The sequence below is a fragment of the Schistocerca gregaria genome, chromosome 3 (genome assembly GCF_023897955.1).
Source record: "Schistocerca gregaria isolate iqSchGreg1 chromosome 3, iqSchGreg1.2, whole genome shotgun sequence".
NCBI lineage: Eukaryota > Metazoa > Arthropoda > Insecta > Orthoptera > Acrididae > Schistocerca > Schistocerca gregaria.
Genome location: NC_064922.1, coordinates 51,297,663 through 51,320,052, shown reverse-complemented (window position 1 = coordinate 51,320,052; position 22,390 = coordinate 51,297,663).

Genomic DNA, 22,390 nt, shown 5'->3' with positions numbered 1-22,390 from the left:
TACATTTCTCCATTGGAGGAATGTCTCAAACTGCCATCGCTTTGATCGTTTCCTCAAGACCAGTAGTAGTTTCATATGCACATCTGGAGGCATTCATTAATTTGTGGACTATCAGAGTGCTAATAAATCACAGAAATAGCATCGGAATTGAATACAACAGTCACCATGACCACTTTCCGATATGGGGGTAATGTCTCAAACAGTCTACGATTTGATCGTTCCCTGGAAGACCAGTAGTAGTTTCCGATGCACATCTGGAGGCATTCTGTAATCTGTGGACTATCAGAGTGCTGTTGAAACACTGAAATTGCATCGGGATTGAATACAACAGTCACCATGACCAATTTCCTCCATGGGAGTAATGTCTCAAACTTTCTACGCTTTGATCGTTCCCTGGAAGACCAGTAGTAGTTTCCGATGCACATCTGGAGGCATTCTGTAATCTGTGAACCTTCAAAGTGTTGATGAAACACAGAAATTGCATCGGGATTGAATACAACAGGCACCATGCGTACATTTCTCCATTGGAGTAATGTCTCAAATTGTCATCGCTTTGATCGTTCCCTCAAGACCAGTAGTAGTTTCCAATGCACATCTGGAGGCATTGTGTAACCTGTGGACTATCGGTGTGTTGATGAAATACAGATATTGCATCGGAATTGAATACAACTGACACCATGCTATCTTTCCTACATAGGAGTAATGTCTGAAACAGTCCACGCTTTGATCGTCCACTGGAAGACCAGTAGTAGTTTCCGATGCACATCTGGCGGCATTCTGTAATCTGTGGACTACCAGAGTGTTGATGAAACACAGAAATAGCATCGGCATTGAATACAACAGTCACCATGACCACTTTCCCCCATGGGAGTAATGTCTCAATCAGTCTACGCTTTGATCGTTCCCTGGAAGACCAGTAGCAGTGTCCGATGCACATTTGGAGGCATTCTGTAGTCTGCGGACTAACTGAGTGTTGATGAAACACAGAAATTGCATCGGGATTAAATACAACAGTCACCATGCGCACTTTCTTTCACGGGAGTAATGTCTCAAACAGTCTATGCTTTGATCGTTTCCTCGAAGACCAGTAGTAGTTTCCGATGTACATCTGGAGCCTTTCGGTAATCTGTGGACCTTCAAAGTGTTAATGAAACACGGAAATTGCATCGTGATTGAATACAACAGTCACCATGCGCATTTTCCTCCATGGCAGTAATGTCTCAAACAGTTTACGCTTTGATCGTTCCCTGGACGACCAGTAGTAGTTTCCGATGCACATCTGGAGGCATTCTGTAATCTGTTTACTATCAGAGTGTTGATGAAATACAGAAATTGCATCGGGATGAATACAACAGTCACCATGCGGACTTTCCTCCATGGGAGTAATGTCTCAAACAGTCTACGCTTTGATAGTTCCCTGGAAGACCAGTAGTAGTTTCCGATGCACATCTGGAGGCATTCTGTAGTCTGTGGACTATCAGAGTGTTAAAATAACACAGAAATTACATCGGGATTGAATACAAAAGTCACCCTGCGCACTTTGCTACATAGAAGTAATGTCTAAAAAAGTCTACGCTTTGATCGTTCCCTGGAGTACCAGTACTAGTTTCCGATGCACATCTGGAAGCATTCTGTAATCTGTGGACTATCAGAGTGTTGATGATACACCGATATTGTATCGGGATTGAATACAACAGTCACCATGCGCACTTTCCTCCATGGGAGTAATGTCTCAAACAGTTTACGCTTTGAGTTCCCTGGAAGACCAGTAGTAGTTTCCGATGCACATCTGGAGGCATTCTGTAATCTGTGGACTATCAGAGTGTTTTTGAAACACTGAAATTGCATCGGGATTAAATACAACTTACACTAAGGCCACTTTCCTCCATGGGAGTAATGTCTCAAACAGTCTACGCTTTGATCGTTCCCTGGAAGACCAGTAGTAGTTTATGATGCACATCTGGAGGCATTCTGTAATCTGTGGACCTTCAAAGTGTTCATGAAACACAGAAACTGCTTCCGGATTGAATACAACAGGCACCATGCGTACATTTCTCCATTGCAGTAATGTCTCACTCTCATCGCTTTGATTGTTCCCTGAAGACCAGTAGTAGTTTCCGATGCACATCTGGAGGCATTCTTTATTCTGTGGAATATCCGAGTGCTAATGAAACACAGAAATTACATCGGGATTGAATATAACAGTCACCATGACCACTTTCCTCCATGGGAGTAATGTCTCAAACAGTCTACGCTTTGATCGTTCCCTGGACGACCAGTAGTAGTTTCCGATGCACATCTGGAGGCATTCTGCAATCTGTTTACTATCAGAGTGTTGTTGAAATACAGAAATTGCATCGGGATGAATACAACAGTCACCATGCGGACTTTCCTCCATGGGAGTAATGTCTCAAACAGTCTACGCTTTGATCGTTCCCTGGAAGACCAGTAGTAGTTTCCGATGCACATCTGGAGGCATTCTGTAATTTGTGGACTATCAGAGTGTTAATATAACACAGAAATTACATCGGGACTGAATACAAAAGTCACCCTGCCCACTTTCCTACATAGGAGTAATGTCTCAAAAAGTCTACGCTTTGATCGTTCCCTGGAATACCAGTAGTAGTTTCCGATGCACATCTGGAAGAATTCTGTAATCTGTGGACTATCAGAGTGTTGATGAAACACAGAAATTGCATCGGGATTGAATACAACAGTCACCATGCGCACATTCCTCCATGGGAGTAATGTCTTAACAGTCGACGCTTTGATTGCTCCCTGGAAGACCAGTAGTAGATTCCGATGCACATCTGGAGGCATTGTGTAATCGTTGGCCTATCAGAGAGTTGTTGAAACACTGAAATTGCATCGTGATTGAATACAACAGTCACTATGCGCACTTTCCTCCATGGGAGTAATGTCTCAAACAGTCTACGCTTTGATCGTTCCCTGGAAGACCATTAGTAGTTTATGATGCACATCTTCTGGTATTCTGTAATCTGAGGACCTTCAAAGTGTTGATGAAACACAGAAATTGCATCGGGATTGAATCAAACAGGCACCATGCGTACATTTTTCCATTGCAGTAATGTCTCAAACTGTCATCGCTTTGATCGTTCCCTCAAGACCAGTGGTAGTGTCCGATGCACATCTGGAGGCATTCTTTAATCTGTGGACTATCCGAGTGCTAATGAAACACAGAAATTGCATCGGGATTGAATACAACAGTCACCATGACCACTTTTCTCCATGGGAGTAATGTCTCAAACAGTCTACGCTTTGATCGTTCCCTGGAAGACCAGTAATAGTTTCCGATGCACATCTGGAGGCAATCTGTAATCTGTTTACTATCAGAGTGTTGTTGAAACACAGAAATTGTATCGGGATTGAATACAACAGTCACCATGCGGACTTTCATCCATGGGAGTAATGTCTCAAACAGTCTACGCTTTGATCGTTCCCTGGAAGACCAGTAGTAGGTTCCGATGCACATCTGGAGGCATTCTGTAGTCTGTGGACTATCAGAGTGTTAATATAACACAGAAATTACATCGGGATTGAATACAAAAGTCACCCTGCGCAACTTGCTACATAGAAGTAATGTCTAAAAAAGTCTACGCTTTGATCGTTCCCTGGAGTACCAGTAGAAGTTTCCGATGCACATCTGGAAGCATTCTGTAATCTGTGGACTATCAGAGTGTAGATGAAACACAGAAATTGTATCGGTATTGAATACAACAGTCACCATGACCACTTTTCTCCATGGTAGTAATGTCTCAAACAGTCTATGCTTTGATCGTTCCCTGGAAGACCAGTAGTTGTTTCCGATGCACATCTGTAAGCAATCTGTAATCTGTTTACTATCAGAGTGTTGTTGAAACACAGAAATTGCAACGGGATTGAGTACAACAATCACCATGCGGACTTTCCTCCATGTCTTAACAGTCTACGCTTTGATCGTTCCCTGGAAGACCAGTAGTAGTTTCCGTTGCACATCTGGAGGCATTCTGTAATCGTTGGACTATCAGAGAGATGTTGAAACACTGAAATTGCATCGGGATTGAATACAACAGTCACCATGCGCACTTTGCTCCATGGGAGTAATGTCTCAAACAGTCTACGCTTTGATCGTTCCCTGGAAGACCAGTAGTAGTTTATGATGCACATATGGAGGCATTCTGTAATCTGGGGACTATCTGAGTGTTGATGAAACACAGATTTTGCATCGGGATTGAATACAACAGCCACCATGCGCACTTTCTTACATAGGAGTAATGTCTCAAATAGTCTACGGTTTGATCGTTCCCTGAAGACCAGTAGTAGATTCCGATTCACATCTGGAGGCATTCTTCAATCTTTGGACTATCCGAGTGCTAATGAAACACAGAAATAGCATAGGCATTGAATACAACAGTCACCATGACCACTTTCCCCCATGGGAGTAATGTCTCAAACAGTTTACGCTTTAATCGTTCCCTGGAAGACCAGTAGTAGTTTCCGATGAACATCTGGAGGCATTCTCTAATCTGTTTACTATCAGAGTGTTGTTGAAACACCGAAATTGCATCGGGATTGAATACAACACTCACCATGCGGACTTTCCTCCATGAGAGTAATGTCTCAAACAGTCTACGGTTTGATCGTTCCCTGGAAGACCAGTAGTAGTTTCCGATGCACATCTGGAGGCATTGTGTAACCTGTGGACTATCGGAGTGTTGAAGAAGTACAGATATTGCATCGGGATTGAATACAACTGACACCATGCTCACTTTCCTACATAGGAGTAATGTCTCAAATAGTCGACGCTTTGATCGTTTCCTGGAAGACCAGTAGTAGTTTCCGATGCGCATCTGGAGGCATTCTGTAATCTGTGGACTATCAGGGTGGTATTGAAACACTGAAATTGCATCGGGATTGAATACAACAGTCACCATGCGCACTTTCCTCCATGGGAGTAATGTCTCAAAGAGTCTACGCTTTGATCGTTCCCTGGAAGACCAGTAGTAGTTTCCGATGCACATCTGGAGGCATTCTGTAATCTGTGGACCTTCAAAGTGTTGATGAAACACAGAAATTGCATCGGGATTGAATACAACAGGCACCATGCGTACATTTCTCCATTGGAGGAATGTCTCAAACTGCCATCGCTTTGATCGTTTCCTCAAGACCAGTAGTAGTTTCATATGCACATCTGGAGGCATTCATTAATTTGTGGACTATCAGAGTGCTAATGAATCACAGAAATAGCATCGGAATTGAATACAACAGTCATCATGACCACTTTCCGATATGGGGGTAATGTCTCAAACAGTCTACGATTTGATCGTTCCCTGGAAGACCAGTAGTAGTTTCCGATGCACATCTTGAGGCATTCTGTAATCTGTGGACTATCAGAGTGTTGTTGAAACACTGAAATTGCATCGGGATTGAATACAACAGTCACCATGCGCACTTTCCTACATACGAGTAATGTCTCAAACAGTCTACGCTTTGTTCGTTCAGTGGAAGACCATTAGTAGTTTCCAATGCACATCTGTGGGCATTCTGTAATCTGTGGACCTTCAAAGTGTTGATGAAACACAGAAATTGCATCGGGCTGAATACAACAGGCACCATGCGTACATTTCTACATTGGAGTAATGTCTCAATCAGTCATCGCTTTGATCGTCCCCTCAAGACCAGTAGTAGTTTCCGATGCACATCTGGAGGCATTCTGTAATCTGTGGACTATCCCAGTGCTAATGAAACACAGAAATTGCATCGGGATTGAATACAACAGTCACCATGACCACTTTCCTCCATGGTAGTTATGTCTCAAACAGCCTACGCTTTGATCGTTCCCTGGAATACCAGTAGTACTTTCCGATGCACATCTGGAGGCATTCTGTAATCTGTGGACTATCTGAGTGTTGATGAAACACAGATATTGCATCGTTATTGAATACAACAGTCACCATCCGCACTTTCCTCCATGGGAGTAACGTCTCAAACAGTTTACGCTTTGATCGTTCCCTGGAAGACCAGTAGTAGTTTCCGATGAACATCTGGAGGCATTCTGTAATCTGTGGACTATCAGAGTGTTGATATAACACAGAAATTACATCGGGATTGAATACGAAGTCACCCTGCGCATTTTCCTTCATTGGAGTATTGTCTCAAACAGTTTACGCATTGATCGTTCCCTGGAAGACCAGTTGTAGTTTCCGATGCACATATGGAGGCATTCTGTAATTCGTGGACTATGAGAGTGTTGATGAAACAGAGATATTGCATCGGGATTGAATACAACAGTCACCACGCGCACTTTCCTACATAGGAGTAATGTCCCAAATAGTCTACGCTTTGATCGTTAACTGGAAGACCAGTAGCAGTTTCCGATGCACATGGGGAAGCATTCTGTAATCTGTGGACTATCAGAGTGTTGATGAAACACAGAAATTGCATCGGGATTGAATACAACATTCACCATGCGCACTTTCCTCCATGGCAGTAATGTCTCATACGGTTTCGCTTTGATCGCTCCCTGGAAGACCAGTAGTAGTTTCCGATGCACATCTGGAGGCATTCTGTAATCGGTGGACTGTCAGAGTGTTAATGAACGCAGAAATTGCATCGTGATTGAATACAACAGTAACCATGGGCACTTTCCTCCATGGGAGTAATGTCTCAAACAGTCTACGCTTTGATCGCTCCCTGGAAGACCAGCAGTAGTTTCCGATGCACATCTGGAGGCATTCTGTAGTCTGTGGACTATCAGAGTGTTGTTGAAACACAGAAATTGCATCGGGATTGAATACAATAGTCACCATGTGCACTTTCCTCCATGGGGTAATATCTCAAACAGTTTACGATTTGAAGGCTCCCTGGAAGACCAGTAGTAGTTTCCGATGCGTATCTAGAGGCATTCTGTAATCTGTGGACTATCAGAATTGTGTTGAAACACAGAAATTGCATCGGGATTGAATACAACAGTCACCATGCGCACTTTCCTCCATTGGAGTAATGTCTCACACAGTGTACGCTTTGATCGTTCCCTGGAAGACCAGTAGTAGTTTCCGATGCACATCTGGAGGCATTCTGTAATCTGTGGACTATCAGAGTGTTGTTGAAACACTGAAATTGCATCGGGATTGAATACAACAAGCACCATGCGCACTTTCCTCCATGGAAGGAATGTCTGAAACAGTCTACGCTTTGATCGTTCCCTGGAAGAGCAGTAGTAGTTTCCGATGCACATCTGGAGGTATTCTGTAATCTGTGGACCTTCAAAGTATTGATGATACACAGAAATTGCCGCGGGATTGAAAGCAACAGTCACCATGACCACTTTTCTCCATGGGAGTAATGTCTCAAACAGCCTACGCTTTGATCGTTCCCTGGAAAACCAGTAGTAGTTTCCGATGCACATCTGGAGGCATTCTGTAATCTGTGGACTATCAGAGTGTTGATATAACACAGAAATTACATCGGGATTGAATACAAAGTCACCCTGCGCACTTTCCTGCATAGGAGTAATGTCCCAAACTGTCTACGCTTTGATCGTTCCCTGGATGACCTGTAGTGGTTTCCGATACAAATCTGGAAGCATTCTGTAATCTGTGGACTAACAGAGTGTTGATGAAACACAGAAATTGCATCGGGATTGTATACAAAAGTCACTATGCTCACTTTCTTCCATGGGAGTAATGTCTCAAACAGTTTACGCTTTGATCGCTCCCTGGAAGATCAGTAGTAGTTTCCGATGCACATCTGGAGGCATTGTGTAATCTGTGGACAATCAGAGTGTTGATGAAACACAGAAATTGCATTGGGATTGAATACAACAGTCACCATGCGCACTTTCCCCCATGGGAGTAATGTCTCAAACAGTCTACGCTTTAATCGTTCCCTGGAAGACCAGTAGTAGTTTCCGATGCACATCTGGAGGCATTCTGTAATCGTTGGACTATCAGAGAGTTGTTGAAACACTGAAATTGCATCGTGATTGAATACAACAGTCACTATGCGCACTTTCCTCCATGGGAGTAATGTCTCAAACAGTCTACGCTTTGATAGTTCCCATTAAGACCATTAGTAGTTTATGATGCACATCTTAAGGCATTCTGTAATCTGTGGACCTTCAAAGTGTCGATGAAACACAGAAATTGCATCAGGATTGAATACAACAGGCACCATGCGTACATTTCTCCATTGCAGTATGTCTCAAACTGTCATCGCTTTGATCGTTCCCTCAAGACCAGTAGTAGTTTCCGATGCACATCTGGAGGCATTCTTTAATCTGTGGATTATCCGAGTGCTAATGAAACACAGAAATTGAATCGGGATTGAATACAACAGTCACCATGACCACTTTTCTCCATGGGAGTAATGTCTCAAACAGTCTACGCTTTGATCGTTCAATGGAAGACCAGTAGTAGTTTCCGATGCACATCTGGAGGCAATCTGTAATCTGTTTACTATCAGAGTGTTGTTGAAACACAGAAATTGCATCGGGATTGAATACAACAGTCACCATGCGGACTTTCATCCATGGGAGTAATGTCTCAAACAGTCTACGCTTTGATCGTTCCCTGGAAGACCAGTAGTAGGTTCCGATGCACATCTGGAGGCATTCTGTAATCTGTGAACCTTCAAAGTGTTGATGAAACACAGAAATTGCATCGGGCTGAATACAACAGGCACCATGCGTACATTTCTCCATTGCAGTAATGTCTCACTCTCATCGCTTTGATTGTTCCCTGAAGACCAGTAGTAGTTCCCGATGCACATCTGGAGGCATTCTTTATTCTGTGGACTATCCGAGTGCTAATGAAACACAGAAATTGCATCGGGATTGAATACAACAGTCACCATGACCACTTTCCTCCATGGGAGTAATGTCTCAAACAGTCTACGCTTTGATCGTTCCCTGGATGACCAGTAGTAGTTTCCGATGCACATCTGGAGGCATTCTGTAATCTGTTTTCTATCAGAGTGTTGTTGAAATACAGAAATTGCATCGGGATGAATACAACAGTCACCGTGCGGACTTTCCTCCATGGGAGTAATGTCTCAAACAGTCTACGCTTTGATCGTTCCCTGGAAGACCAGTAGTAGTTTCCGATGCACATCTGGAGGCATTCTGTAATCTGTGGACTATCAGAGTGTTGTTGAACACAGATATTGCATCTGGATTGAATACAACAGTGACCATTCGCACTTGCCTCCATGGGAAGAATGTCTCAAACAGTCGACGCTTTGATTGCTCCCTGGAAGACCATTAGTAGTTTCCAATGCACATCTGGAGGCATTCTGTAATCTGCGGACCTTCAAAGTGTTGATGAAACACAGAAATTGCATCGTGCTGATTACAACAGGCACCTTGCGTACATTTCTCCATTGGAGTAATGTCTCAAACAGTCTACGCTTTGATCGTTCAATGGAAGATCAGTAGTAGTTTCCGATGCACATCTGGAGGCAATCTGTAATCTGTTTACCATCAGAGTGTTGTCGAAACACAGAAATTGCATCGGGATTGAATACAACAGTCAACATGCGGACTTTCCTCCATGGGAGTATTGTCTCAAACAGTCTACGACTTGATCGTTCCCTGGAAGACCAGTAGTAGTTTCCAATGCACACCTGGAGGCATTCTGTAATCTGCGGACCTTCAAAGTGTTGATGAAACACAGAAATTGCATCGTGCTGAATACAACAGGCACCATGCGTACATTTCTCCATGGGATTAATGTCTCAAACAGTCATCGCTTTGATCGTCCCCTCAAGACCAGTAGTAGTTTCCGATGCACATCTGGAGGCATTATGTAATCTGTGGACTATCCCAGTGCTAATGAAACACAGAAATTGCATCGGGATTGAATACAACAGTCACCATGACCACTTGCCTCCATGTGAGTTATGTCTTAAGCAGCCTACGCTTTGATCGTTCCAAGGAAGACCAGTAGTACTTTTCGATGCACATCTGGAGGCATTCTGTAATCTGTGGACTATCTGAGTGTTGATGAAACACAGAAATTGCATGGGGATTGAATACAACAGTCACCATCCGCACTTTCCTCCATGGGAGTAACGTCTCAAACAGTTTACGCTTTGATCGTTCCCTGAAAGACCAGTAGTAGTTTCCGATGCACATCTGGAGGCATTCTGTAATCTGTGGACTATCAGAGTGTTGATATAACACAGAAATTACATCGGGATTGAATACGAAGTCACCCTGCGCATTTTCCTTCATTGGAGTATTGTCTCAAACAGTTTACGCTTTGATCGTTCCCTGGAAGACCAGTTGCATTTTCCGATGCACATCTGGAGGCATTCTGTAATTCGTGGACTATGAGAGTGTTGATGAAAGAGAGATATTGCATCGGGATTGAATACAACAGTCACCACGCGCACTTTCCTACATAGGAGTAATATCCCAAATAGTCTACGCTTTGATCGTTAACTGGAAGACCAGTACTAGTTTCCGATGCGCATGGGGAAGCATTCTGTAATCTGTGGACTATCAGAGTGTTGATGAAACACAGAAATTGCATCGGGATTGAATACAACATTCACCATGCGCACTTTCCTCCATGGGAGTAATGTCTCATACAGTTTCGCTTTGATCGCTCCCTGGAAGACCAGTAGTAGTTTCCGATGCACATCTGGAGGCATTCTGTAATCTGTGGACTGTCAGAGTGTTAATGAACACAGAAATTGCATCGGGATTGAATACAACAGTCACCATGCGGACTTTCATCCATGGGAGTAATGTCTCAAACAGTCTACGCTTTGATCGTTCCCTGGAAGACCAGTAGTAGGTTCCGATGCACATCTGGAGGCATTCTGTAATCTGTGAACCTTCAAAGTGTTGATGAAACACAGAAATTGCATCGGGCTGAATACAACAGGCACCATGCGTACATTTCTCCATTGCAGTAATGTCTCACTCTCATCGCTTTGATTGTTCCCTGAAGACCAGTAGTAGTTCCCGATGCACATCTGGAGGCATTCTTTATTCTGTGGACTATCCGAGTGCTAATGAAACACAGAAATTGCATCGGGATTGAATACAACAGTCACCATGACCACTTTCCTCCATGGGAGTAATGTCTCAAACAGTCTACGCTTTGATCGTTCCCTGGATGACCAGTAGTAGTTTCCGATGCACATCTGGAGGCATTCTGTAATCTGTTTTCTATCAGAGTGTTGTTGAAATACAGAAATTGCATCGGGATGAATACAACAGTCACCGTGCGGACTTTCCTCCATGGGAGTAATGTCTCAAACAGTCTACGCTTTGATCGTTCCCTGGAAGACCAGTAGTAGTTTCCGATGCACATCTGGAGGCATTCTGTAATCTGTGGACTATCAGAGTGTTGTTGAACACAGATATTGCATCTGGATTGAATACAACAGTGACCATTCGCACTTGCCTCCATGGGAGTAATGTCTCAAACAGTCGACGCTTTGATTGCTCCCTGGAAGACCATTAGTAGTTTCCAATGCACATCTGGAGGCATTCTGTAATCTGCGGACCTTCAAAGTGTTGATGAAACACAGAAATTGCATCGTGCTGATTACAACAGGCACCTTGCGTACATTTCTCCATTGGAGTAATGTCTCAAACAGTCTACGCTTTGATCGTTCAATGGAAGATCAGTAGTAGTTTCCGATGCACATCTGGAGGCAATCTGTAATCTGTTTACCATCAGAGTGTTGTCGAAACACAGAAATTGCATCGGGATTGAATACAACAGTCAACATGCGGACTTTCCTCCATGGGAGTATTGTCTCAAACAGTCTACGACTTGATCGTTCCCTGGAAGACCAGTAGTAGTTTCCAATGCACACCTGGAGGCATTCTGTAATCTGCGGACCTTCAAAGTGTTGATGAAACACAGAAATTGCATCGTGCTGAATACAACAGGCACCATGCGTACATTTCTCCATGGGATTAATGTCTCAAACAGTCATCGCTTTGATCGTCCCCTCAAGACCAGTAGTAGTTTCCGATGCACATCTGGAGGCATTATGTAATCTGTGGACTATCCCAGTGCTAATGAAACACAGAAATTGCATCGGGATTGAATACAACAGTCACCATGACCACTTGCCTCCATGTGAGTTATGTCTTAAGCAGCCTACGCTTTGATCGTTCCAAGGAAGACCAGTAGTACTTTTCGATGCACATCTGGAGGCATTCTGTAATCTGTGGACTATCTGAGTGTTGATGAAACACAGAAATTGCATGGGGATTGAATACAACAGTCACCATCCGCACTTTCCTCCATGGGAGTAACGTCTCAAACAGTTTACGCTTTGATCGTTCCCTGAAAGACCAGTAGTAGTTTCCGATGCACATCTGGAGGCATTCTGTAATCTGTGGACTATCAGAGTGTTGATATAACACAGAAATTACATCGGGATTGAATACGAAGTCACCCTGCGCATTTTCCTTCATTGGAGTATTGTCTCAAACAGTTTACGCTTTGATCGTTCCCTGGAAGACCAGTTGCATTTTCCGATGCACATCTGGAGGCATTCTGTAATTCGTGGACTATGAGAGTGTTGATGAAAGAGAGATATTGCATCGGGATTGAATACAACAGTCACCACGCGCACTTTCCTACATAGGAGTAATATCCCAAATAGTCTACGCTTTGATCGTTAACTGGAAGACCAGTACTAGTTTCCGATGCGCATGGGGAAGCATTCTGTAATCTGTGGACTATCAGAGTGTTGATGAAACACAGAAATTGCATCGGGATTGAATACAACATTCACCATGCGCACTTTCCTCCATGGGAGTAATGTCTCATACAGTTTCGCTTTGATCGCTCCCTGGAAGACCAGTAGTAGTTTCCGATGCACATCTGGAGGCATTCTGTAATCTGTGGACTGTCAGAGTGTTAATGAACACAGAAATTGCATCGTGATTGAATACAACTGTAACCATGCGCACTTTCCTCCATGGGAGTAATATCTCAAACAGTTTACGATTTGAAGGCTCCCTGGATGACCAGTAGTAGTTTCCGTTGCACATCTAGAGGCATTCTGTAATCTGTGGACTATCAGAATGTTGTTGAAACACAGAAATTGCATCGGGATTGAATACAACAGTCACCATGCGCACTTTCCTCCATGGGAGTAATGTCTCAAACAGTCTACGCTTTGATCGTTACCTGGAAGACCAGTAGTAGTTTCCGATGCACATCTGGAGGCATTCTGTTATCTGTGGACCATCAGAGTGTTGTTGAAACACTGAAATTGCATCGGGATTGAATACAACAAGCACCATGCGCACTTTCCTCCATGGAAGGAATGTCTGAAACAGTCTACGCTTTGATCGTTCCGTGGAAGAGCAGTAGTAGTTTCCGATGCACATCTGGAGGCATTCTGTAATCTGTGGAACTTCAAAGTGTTGATGATACACAGAAATTGCCGCGGGATTGAAAGCAACAGTCACCATGACAACTTTTCTATATGGGAGTAATGTCTCAAACAGCCTACGCTTTGATCGTTCCCTGGAAGACCAGTAGTAGTTTCCGATGCACATCTGAAGGCATTCTGTAATCTGTTTACTATCAGAGTGTTGTTGAAACACAGAAATTGCATCGGGATAGAATACAACAGTCACCATGCGGACTTTCCTCCATGGGAGTAATGTCTCAAACAGTCTACGATTTGATCGTTCCCCGGAAGACCAGTAGTAGTTTCCGATGCACATCTGGAGGCATTCTGCAACCTGTGGACTATCAGAGTGTTGTTGAAGCACAGAAATTGCATCGGGATTGAATACAACAGTCACCATCCGGAGTTTCCTCCATAAAAGTAATGTCTCAAACAGTCTACGAATTGATCGTTCCCTGGAAGACCAGTAGTAGATTCTGATGCATATCTGGAGGCAATCTGTAATCTGTGGACTATCAGAGTGTTGATATAACACAGAAATTACATCGGGATTGAATACAAAGTCACCCTGCGCACTTTCCTACATAGGAGTAATGTCCCAAACCGTCTACGCTTTGATCGTTCCCTGGATGACCTGTAGTGGTTTCCGATACAAATCTGGAAGCATTCTGTAATCTGTGGACTAACAGAGTGGTGATGAAACACAGAAATTGCATCGGGATTGTATACAACAGTCACCATGCTCACTTTCTTCCATGGGAGTAATGTCTCAAACCGTTTACGCTTTGATCGCTCCCTGGAAGACCAGTAGTAGTTTCCGATGCACATCTGGAGGCATTGCGTAATCTGTGGACAATCAGAGTGTTGATGAAACACAGAAATTGCATTGGGATTGAATACAACAATCACCATGCGCACTTTCCTCCATGGGAGTAATGTCTCAAACAGTCTACGCTTTAATCGTTCCCTGGAAGACCAGTAGTAGTTTCCGATGCACATCTGGGGGCATTCTGTAATCGTTGGACTATCAGAGAGTTGTTGAAACACTGAAATTGCATCGTGATTGAATACAACAGTCACTATGCGCACTTTCCTCCATGGGAGTAATGTCTCAAACAGTCTACGCTTTGATCGTTCCCTGGAAGACCATTAGTAGTTTATGATGCACATCTGGAGGCATTCTGTAATCTGTGGACCTTCAAAGTGTTGATGAAACACAGAAATTGCATCGGGCTGAATACAACAGGCACCATGCGTACATTTCTCCATTGCAGTAATGTCTCACTCTCATCGCTTTGATTGTTCCCTGAAGACCAGTAGTACATTCTGATGCACATCTGGAGGCATTCTTTATTCTGTGGACTATCCGAGTGCTAATGAAACAAAGAAATTGCATCGGGATTGAATACAAGAGTCACCATGACCATTTTCCTCCATGGGAGTAATGTCTCAAACAGTCTACGCTTTGATCGTTCCCTGGACGACCAGTAGTAGTTTCCGATGCACATCTGGAGGCATTCTGTAATCTGTTTACTATCAGAGTGTTGTTGAAATACAGAAATTGCATCTGGATTGAATACAACAGACACCATGCGCACTTGCCTCCATGGGAGTATTGTCTCAAACAGTCTACGCTTTGATCGTTCCCTGGAAGACCAGTAGTAGTTTCCGATGCACATCTGGAGGCATTCTGTAATCGTTATACTATCAGAGAGTTGTTGAAACACTGAAATTGCATCGTGATTGAATACAACAGTCACTATGCGCACTTTCCTCCATGGGAGTAATGTCTCAAACAGTCTACGCTTTGATCGTTCCCTGGAAGACCATTAGTAGTTTATGATGCACATCTTGAGGCATTCTGTAATCTGTGGACCTTCAAAGTGTTGCTGAAACACAGAAATTACATCGGGATTGAATACAACAGGCACCATGCGTACATTTCTCCATTGAAATAATATCATAACTGTCATCGCTTTGATCGTTCCCTCAAGACCAGTAGTAGTTTCCGATGCACATCTGGAGGCATTCTTTAATCTGTGGACTATCCGAGTGCTAATGAAACACAGAAATTGCATCGGGATTGAATACAACAGTCACCATGACCACTTTTCTCCATGGGAGTAATGTCTCAAACAGTCTACGCTTTGATCGTTCCCTGGAAGACCAGTAGTAGTTTCCGATGCACATCTGGAGGCAATCTGTAATCTGTTTACTATCAGAGTGTTGTTGAAACACAGAAATTGCATAGGGATTGAATAAAACAGTCACCATGCGGACTTTCATCCATGGGAGTAAAGTCTCAAACAGCCTACGTTTTGATCGTTAACTGGAAGACCAGTAGTAGGTTCCGATGCACATCTGGAGGCATTCTGTAGTCTGTGGACTATCAGAGTGTTAATATAAAACAGAAATTACATCGGGATTGAATACAAAAGTCACCCTGCGCACTTTGCTACATAGAAGTAATGTCTAAAAAAGTCTAAGCTTTGATCGTTCCCTGGAGTACCAGTAGAAGTTTCCGATGCACATCTGGAAGCATTCTGTAATCTGTGGACTATCAGATTGTTGATGAAACACAGAAATTGTATCGTGATTGAATACAACAGTCACCATGCGCACTTACCTCCATGGGAGTAATGTCTCAAACAGTTTACGCTTTGAGTTCCCTGGAAGACCAGTAGTAGTTTCCGATGCACATCTGGAGGCATTCTGTAATCTGTGGACTATCAGAGTGTTGATGAAACACAGATATTGCATCGGGATTGAATACAACAGTCACCATATGCACTTTCGTATATTGGAGTAATGTCTCAAATAGCCTACGCTTTGATCGTTCCCTGGAAGACCATTAGTAGTTTATGATGCACATCTTGAGGCATTCTGTAATCTGTGGACCTTCAAAGTGTTGCTGAAACACAGAAATTACATCGGGATTGAATACAACAGGCACCATGCGTACATTTCTCCATTGAAATAATGTCATAACTGTCATCGCTTTGATCGTTCCCTCAAGACCAGTAGTAGTTTCCGATGCACATCTGGAGGCATTCTTTAATCTGTGGACTATCCGAGTGCTAATGAAACACAGAAATTGCATCGGGATTGAATACAACAGTCACCATGACCACTTTTCTCCATGGGAGTAATGTCTCAAACAGTCTACGCTTTGATCGTTCCCTGGAAGACCAGTAGTAGTTTCCGATGCACATCTGGAGGCAAACTGTAATCTGTTTACTATCAGAGTGTTGTTGAAACACAGAAATTGCATAGGGATTGAATAAAACAGTCACCATGCGGACTTTCATCCATGGGAGTAAAGTCTCAAACAGCCTACGTTTTGATCGTTAACTGGAAGACCAGTAGTAGGTTCCGATGCACATCTGGAGGCATTCTGTAGTCTGTGGACTATCAGAGTGTTAATATAAAACAGAAATTACATCGGGATTGAATACAAAAGTCACCCTGCGCACTTTGCTACATAGAAGTAATGTCTAAAAAAGTCTACGCTTTTATCGTTCCCTGGAGTACCAGTAGCAGTTTCCGATGCACATCTGGAAGCATTCTGTAATCTGTGGCCTATCAGATTGTTGATGAAACACAGAAATTGTATCGTGATTGAATACAACAGTCACCATGCGCACTTACCCCCATGGGGGTAATGTCTCAAACAGTTTACGCTTTGAGTTCCCTGGAAGACCAGTAGTAGTTTCCGATGCACATCTTGAGGCATTCTGTAATCTGTGGACCTTCAAAGTGTTGCTGAAACACAGAAATTACATCGGGATTGAATACAACAGGCACCATGCGTACATTTCTCCATTGAAATAATGTCATAACTGTCATCGCTTTGATCGTTCCCTCAAGACCAGTAGTAGTTTCCGATGCACATCTGGAGGCATTCTTTAATCTGTAGACTATCCGAGTGCTAATGAAACACAGAAATTGCATCGGGATTGAATACAACAGTCACCATGACCACTTTTCTCCATGGGAGTAATGTCTCAAACAGTCTACGCTTTGATCGTTCCCTGGAAGACCAGTAGTAGTTTCCGATGCACATCTGGAGGCAATCTGTAATCTGTTTACTATCAGAGTGTTGTTGAAACACAGAAATTGCATAGGGATTGAATAAAACAGTCACCATGCGGACTTTCATCCATGGGAGTAAAGTCTCAAACAGCCTACGTTTTGATCGTTAACTGGAAGACCAGTAGTAGGTTCCGATGCACATCTGGAGGCATTCTGTAGTCTGTGGACTATCAGAGTGTTAATATAAAACAGAAATTACATCGGGATTGAATACAAAAGTCACCCTGCGCACTTTGCTACATAGAAGTAATGTCTAAAAAAGTCTACGCTTTGATCGTTCCCTGGAGTACCAGTAGAAGTTTCCGATGCACATCTGGAAGCATTCTGTAATCTGTGGACTATCAGATTGTTGATGAAACACAGAAATTGTATCGTGATTGAATACAACGGTCACCATGCGCACTTACCTCCATGGGAGTAATGTCTCAAACAGTTTACGCTTTGAGTTCCCTGGAAGACCAGTAGTAGTTTCCGATGCACATCTGGAGGCATTCTGTAATCTGTGGACTATCAGAGTGTTGATGAAACACAGATATTGCATCGGGATTGAATACAACAGTCACCATATGCACTTTCGTATATTGGAGTAATGTCTCAAATAGCCTACGCTTTGATCGTTCCCTGGAATACCAGTAGTAGTTTAGGACGCACACGTGGAGGCATTCTGTAATCTGTGGACCTTCAAAGTGTTGATGAAACACAGAAATTGCATCGGGCTGAATACAACAGGCACCATGCGTACATTTCTCCATTGCAGTAATGTCTCACTCTCATCGCTTTGATTGTTCCCTGAAGACCAGTAGTACTTTCTGATGCACATCTGGAGGCAATCTGTAATCTGTTTACTATCAGAGTGTTGTTGAAACACAGAAATTGCATCTGGATTGAATACAACAGTCGCCATGCGGACTTTCATCCATGGGAGTAATGTCTCAAACAGTCGACGCTTTGATTGCTCCATGGAAGACCACTAGTAGTTTCCGCTGCACATCTGGAGGCATTGTGTAATCTGTGTACTATCAGAGTGTTGATGAAACACAGAAATTGCATCGGGATTGAATACAACAGTCACCATGCGGACTTTCCTCCTTGGGAGTATTGTCTCAAACAGTCTACGCTTTGATCGTTCCCTGGAAGACCAGTAGTAGTTTCCGGTGCACATCTGGAGGCATTCTGTAATCGTTGGACTATCAGAGAGTTGTTGAAACACTGAAATTGCATCGTGATTGAATACAACAGTCACTATGCGCACTTTTCTCCATGGGAGTAATGTCTCAAACAGTCTACGCTTTGATCGTTCCCTGGAAGACCAGTAGTAGTTTCCGATGCACATCTGGAGGCAATCTGTAATCTGTTTACTATCAGAGTGTTGTTGAAACACAGAATTGGCATCGGGATTGAATACAACAGTCGCCATGCGGACTTTCATCCATGGGAGTAATGTCTCAAACAGTCTACGCTTTGATCGTTCCCTGGAAGACCAGTAGTAGGTTCCGATGCACATCTGGAGGCATTCTGTAATATGTGGACCTTCAAAGTGTTGATGAAACACAGAAATTGCATCGGGCTGAATACAACAGGCACCATGCGTACATTTCTCCATTACAGTAATGTCTCACTCTCATCGCTTTGATTGTTCCCTGAAGACCAGTAGTATTTTCTGATGCACATCTGGAGGCATTCTTTATTCTGTGGACTATCCGAGTGCTAATGAAACAAAGAAATTGCATCGGGATTGAATACAACAGTCACCATGACCATTTTCCTCCATGGGAGTAATGTCCCAAACAGTCTACGCTTTGATCGTTCCCTGGACGACCAGTAGTAGTTTCCGATGCACATCTGGAGGCATTCTGTAATCTGTTTACTATCAGAGTGTTGTTGAAATACAGAAATTGCATCGGGATGAATACAACAGTCACCATACGGACTTTCCTCCATTGGAGTAATGTCTCAAACAGTCTAGGCTTTGATCGTTCCCTGGAAGACCAGTAGTAGTTTCCGATGCACATCTGGAGGCATTCTGTAATCTGTGGACTATCAGAGTGTTGATGAACACAGATATTGCATCTGGATTGAATACAACAGACACCATGCGCACTTGCCTCCATGGGAGTAATGTCTCAAACAGTCGACGCTTTGATTGCTCCATGGAAGACCACTAGTAGTTTCCGCTGCACATCTGGAGGCATTGTGTAATCTGTGTACTATCAGAGTGTTGATGAAACACAGAAATTGCATCGGGATTGAATACAACAATCACCATGCGCACTTTCCTCCATGGGAGTAATGTCTCAAACAGTCTACGCTTTAATCGTTCCCTGGAAGACCAGTAGTAGTTATCGATGCACATCTGGGGGCATTCTGTAATCGTTGGACTATCAGAGAGTTGTTGAAACACTGAAATTGCATCGGGATTGAATACAACAGTCACTATGCGCACTTTCCTCCATGGGAGTAATGTCTCAAACAGTCTACGCTTTGATCGTTCCCTGGAAGACCATTAGTAGTTTATGATGCACATCTTGAGGCATTCTGTAATCTGTGGACCTTCAAAGTGTTGCTGAAACACAGAAATTACATCGGGATTGAATACAACAGGCACCATGCGTACATTTCTCCATTGAAATAATGTCATAACTGTCATCGCTTTGATCGTTCCCTCAAGACCAGTAGTAGTTTCCGATGCACATCTGGAGGCATTCTTTAATCTGTGGACTATCCGAGTGCTAATGAAACACAGAAATTGCATCGGGATTGAATACAACAGTCACCATGACCACTTTTCTCCATGGGAGTAATGTCTCAAACAGTCTACGCTTTGATCGTTCCCTGGAAGACCAGTAGTAGTTTCCGATGCACATCTGGAGGCAAACTGTAATCTGTTTACTATCAGAGTGTTGTTGAAACACAGAAATTGCATAGGGATTGAATAAAACAGTCACCATGCGGACTTTCATCCATGGGAGTAAAGTCTCAAACAGCCTCCGTTTTGATCGTTAACTGGAAGACCAGTAGTAGGTTCCGATGCACATCTGGAGGCATTCTGTAGTCTGTGGACTATCAGAGTGTTAATATAAAACAGAAATTACATCGGGATTGAATACAAAAGTCACCCTGCGCACTTTGCTACATAGAAGTAATGTCTAAAAAAGTCTACGCTTTGATCGTTCCCTGGAGTACCAGTAGAAGTTTCCGATGCACATCTGGAAGCATTCTGTAATCTGTGGCCTATCAGATTGTTGATGAAACACAGAAATTGTATCGTGATTGAATACAACAGTCACCATGCGCACTTACCTCCATGGGAGTAATGTCTCAAACAGTTTACGCTTTGAGTTCCCTGGAAGACCAGTAGTAGTTTCCGATGCACATCTGGAGGCATTCTGTAATCTGTGGACTATCAGAGTGTTAATGAAACACAGATATTGCATCGGGATTGAATACAACAGTCACCATATGCACTTTCCTATATTGGAGTAATGTCTCAAATAGCCTACGCTTTGATCGTTCCCTGGAGTACCAGTAGTAGTTTAGGATGCACACGTGGAGGCATTCTGTAATCTGTTTACTATCAGAGTGTTGTTGAAATACAGAAATTGCATCGGGATGAATACAACAGTCACCATACGGACTTTCCTCCATGGGAGTAATGTCTCAAACAGTCTACGCTTTGATCGTTCCCTGGAAGACCAGTAGTAGTTTCCGATGCACATCTGGAGGCATTCTGTAATCTGTTTACTATCAGAGTGTTGTTGAAATACAGAAATTGCATCGGGATGAATACAACAGTCACCATACGGACTTTCCTCCATGGGAGTAATGTCTCAAACAGTCTAGGCTTTGATCGTTCCCTGGAAGACCAGTAGTAGTTTCCGATGCACATCTGGAGGCATTCTGTAATCTGTGGACTATCAGAGTGTTGATGAACACAGATATTGCATCTGGATTGAATACAACAGACACCATGCGCACTTGCCTCCATGGGAGTAATGTCTCAAACAGTCGACGCTTTGATTGCTCCATGGAAGACCACTAGTAGTTTCCGGTGCACATCTGGAGGCATTGTGTAATCTGTGTACTATCAGAGTGTTGATGAAACACAGAAATTGCATCGGGATTGAATACAACAGTCACCATGCGGACTTTCCTCCATGGGAGTATTGTCTCAAACAGTCTACGCTTTGATCGTTCCCTGGAAGACCAGTAGTAGTTTCCGATGCACATCTGGAGGCATTCTGTAATCGTTGGACTATCAGAGAGTTGTTGAAACACTGAAATTGCATCGGGATTGAATACAACAGTCACTATGCGCACTTTCCTCCATGGGAGTAATGTGTCAAACAGTCTACGCTTTGATCGTTCCCTGGAAGACCATTAGTAGTTTATGATGCACATCTTGAGGCATTCTGTAATCTGTGGACCTTCAAAGTGTTGCTGAAACACAGAAATTACATCGGGATTGAATACAACAGGCACCATGCGTACATTTCTCCATTGAAATAATGTCATAACTGTCATCGCTTTGATCGTTCCCTCAAGACCAGTAGTAGTTTCCGATGCACATCTGGAGGCATTCTTTAATCTGTGGACTATCCGAGTGCTAATGAAACACAGAAATTGCATCGGGATTGAATACAACAGTCACCATGACCACTTTTCTCCATGGGAGTAATGTCTCAAACAGTCTACGCTTTGATCGTTCCCTGGAAGACCAGTAGTAGTTTCCGATGCACATCTGGAGGCAAACTGTAATCTGTTTACTATCAGAGTGTTGTTGAAACACAGAAATTGCATAGGGATTGAATAAAACAGTCACCATGCGGACTTTCATCCATGGGAGTAAAGTCTTAAACAGCCTACGTTTTGATCGTTAACTGGAAGACCAGTAGTAGGTTCCGATGCA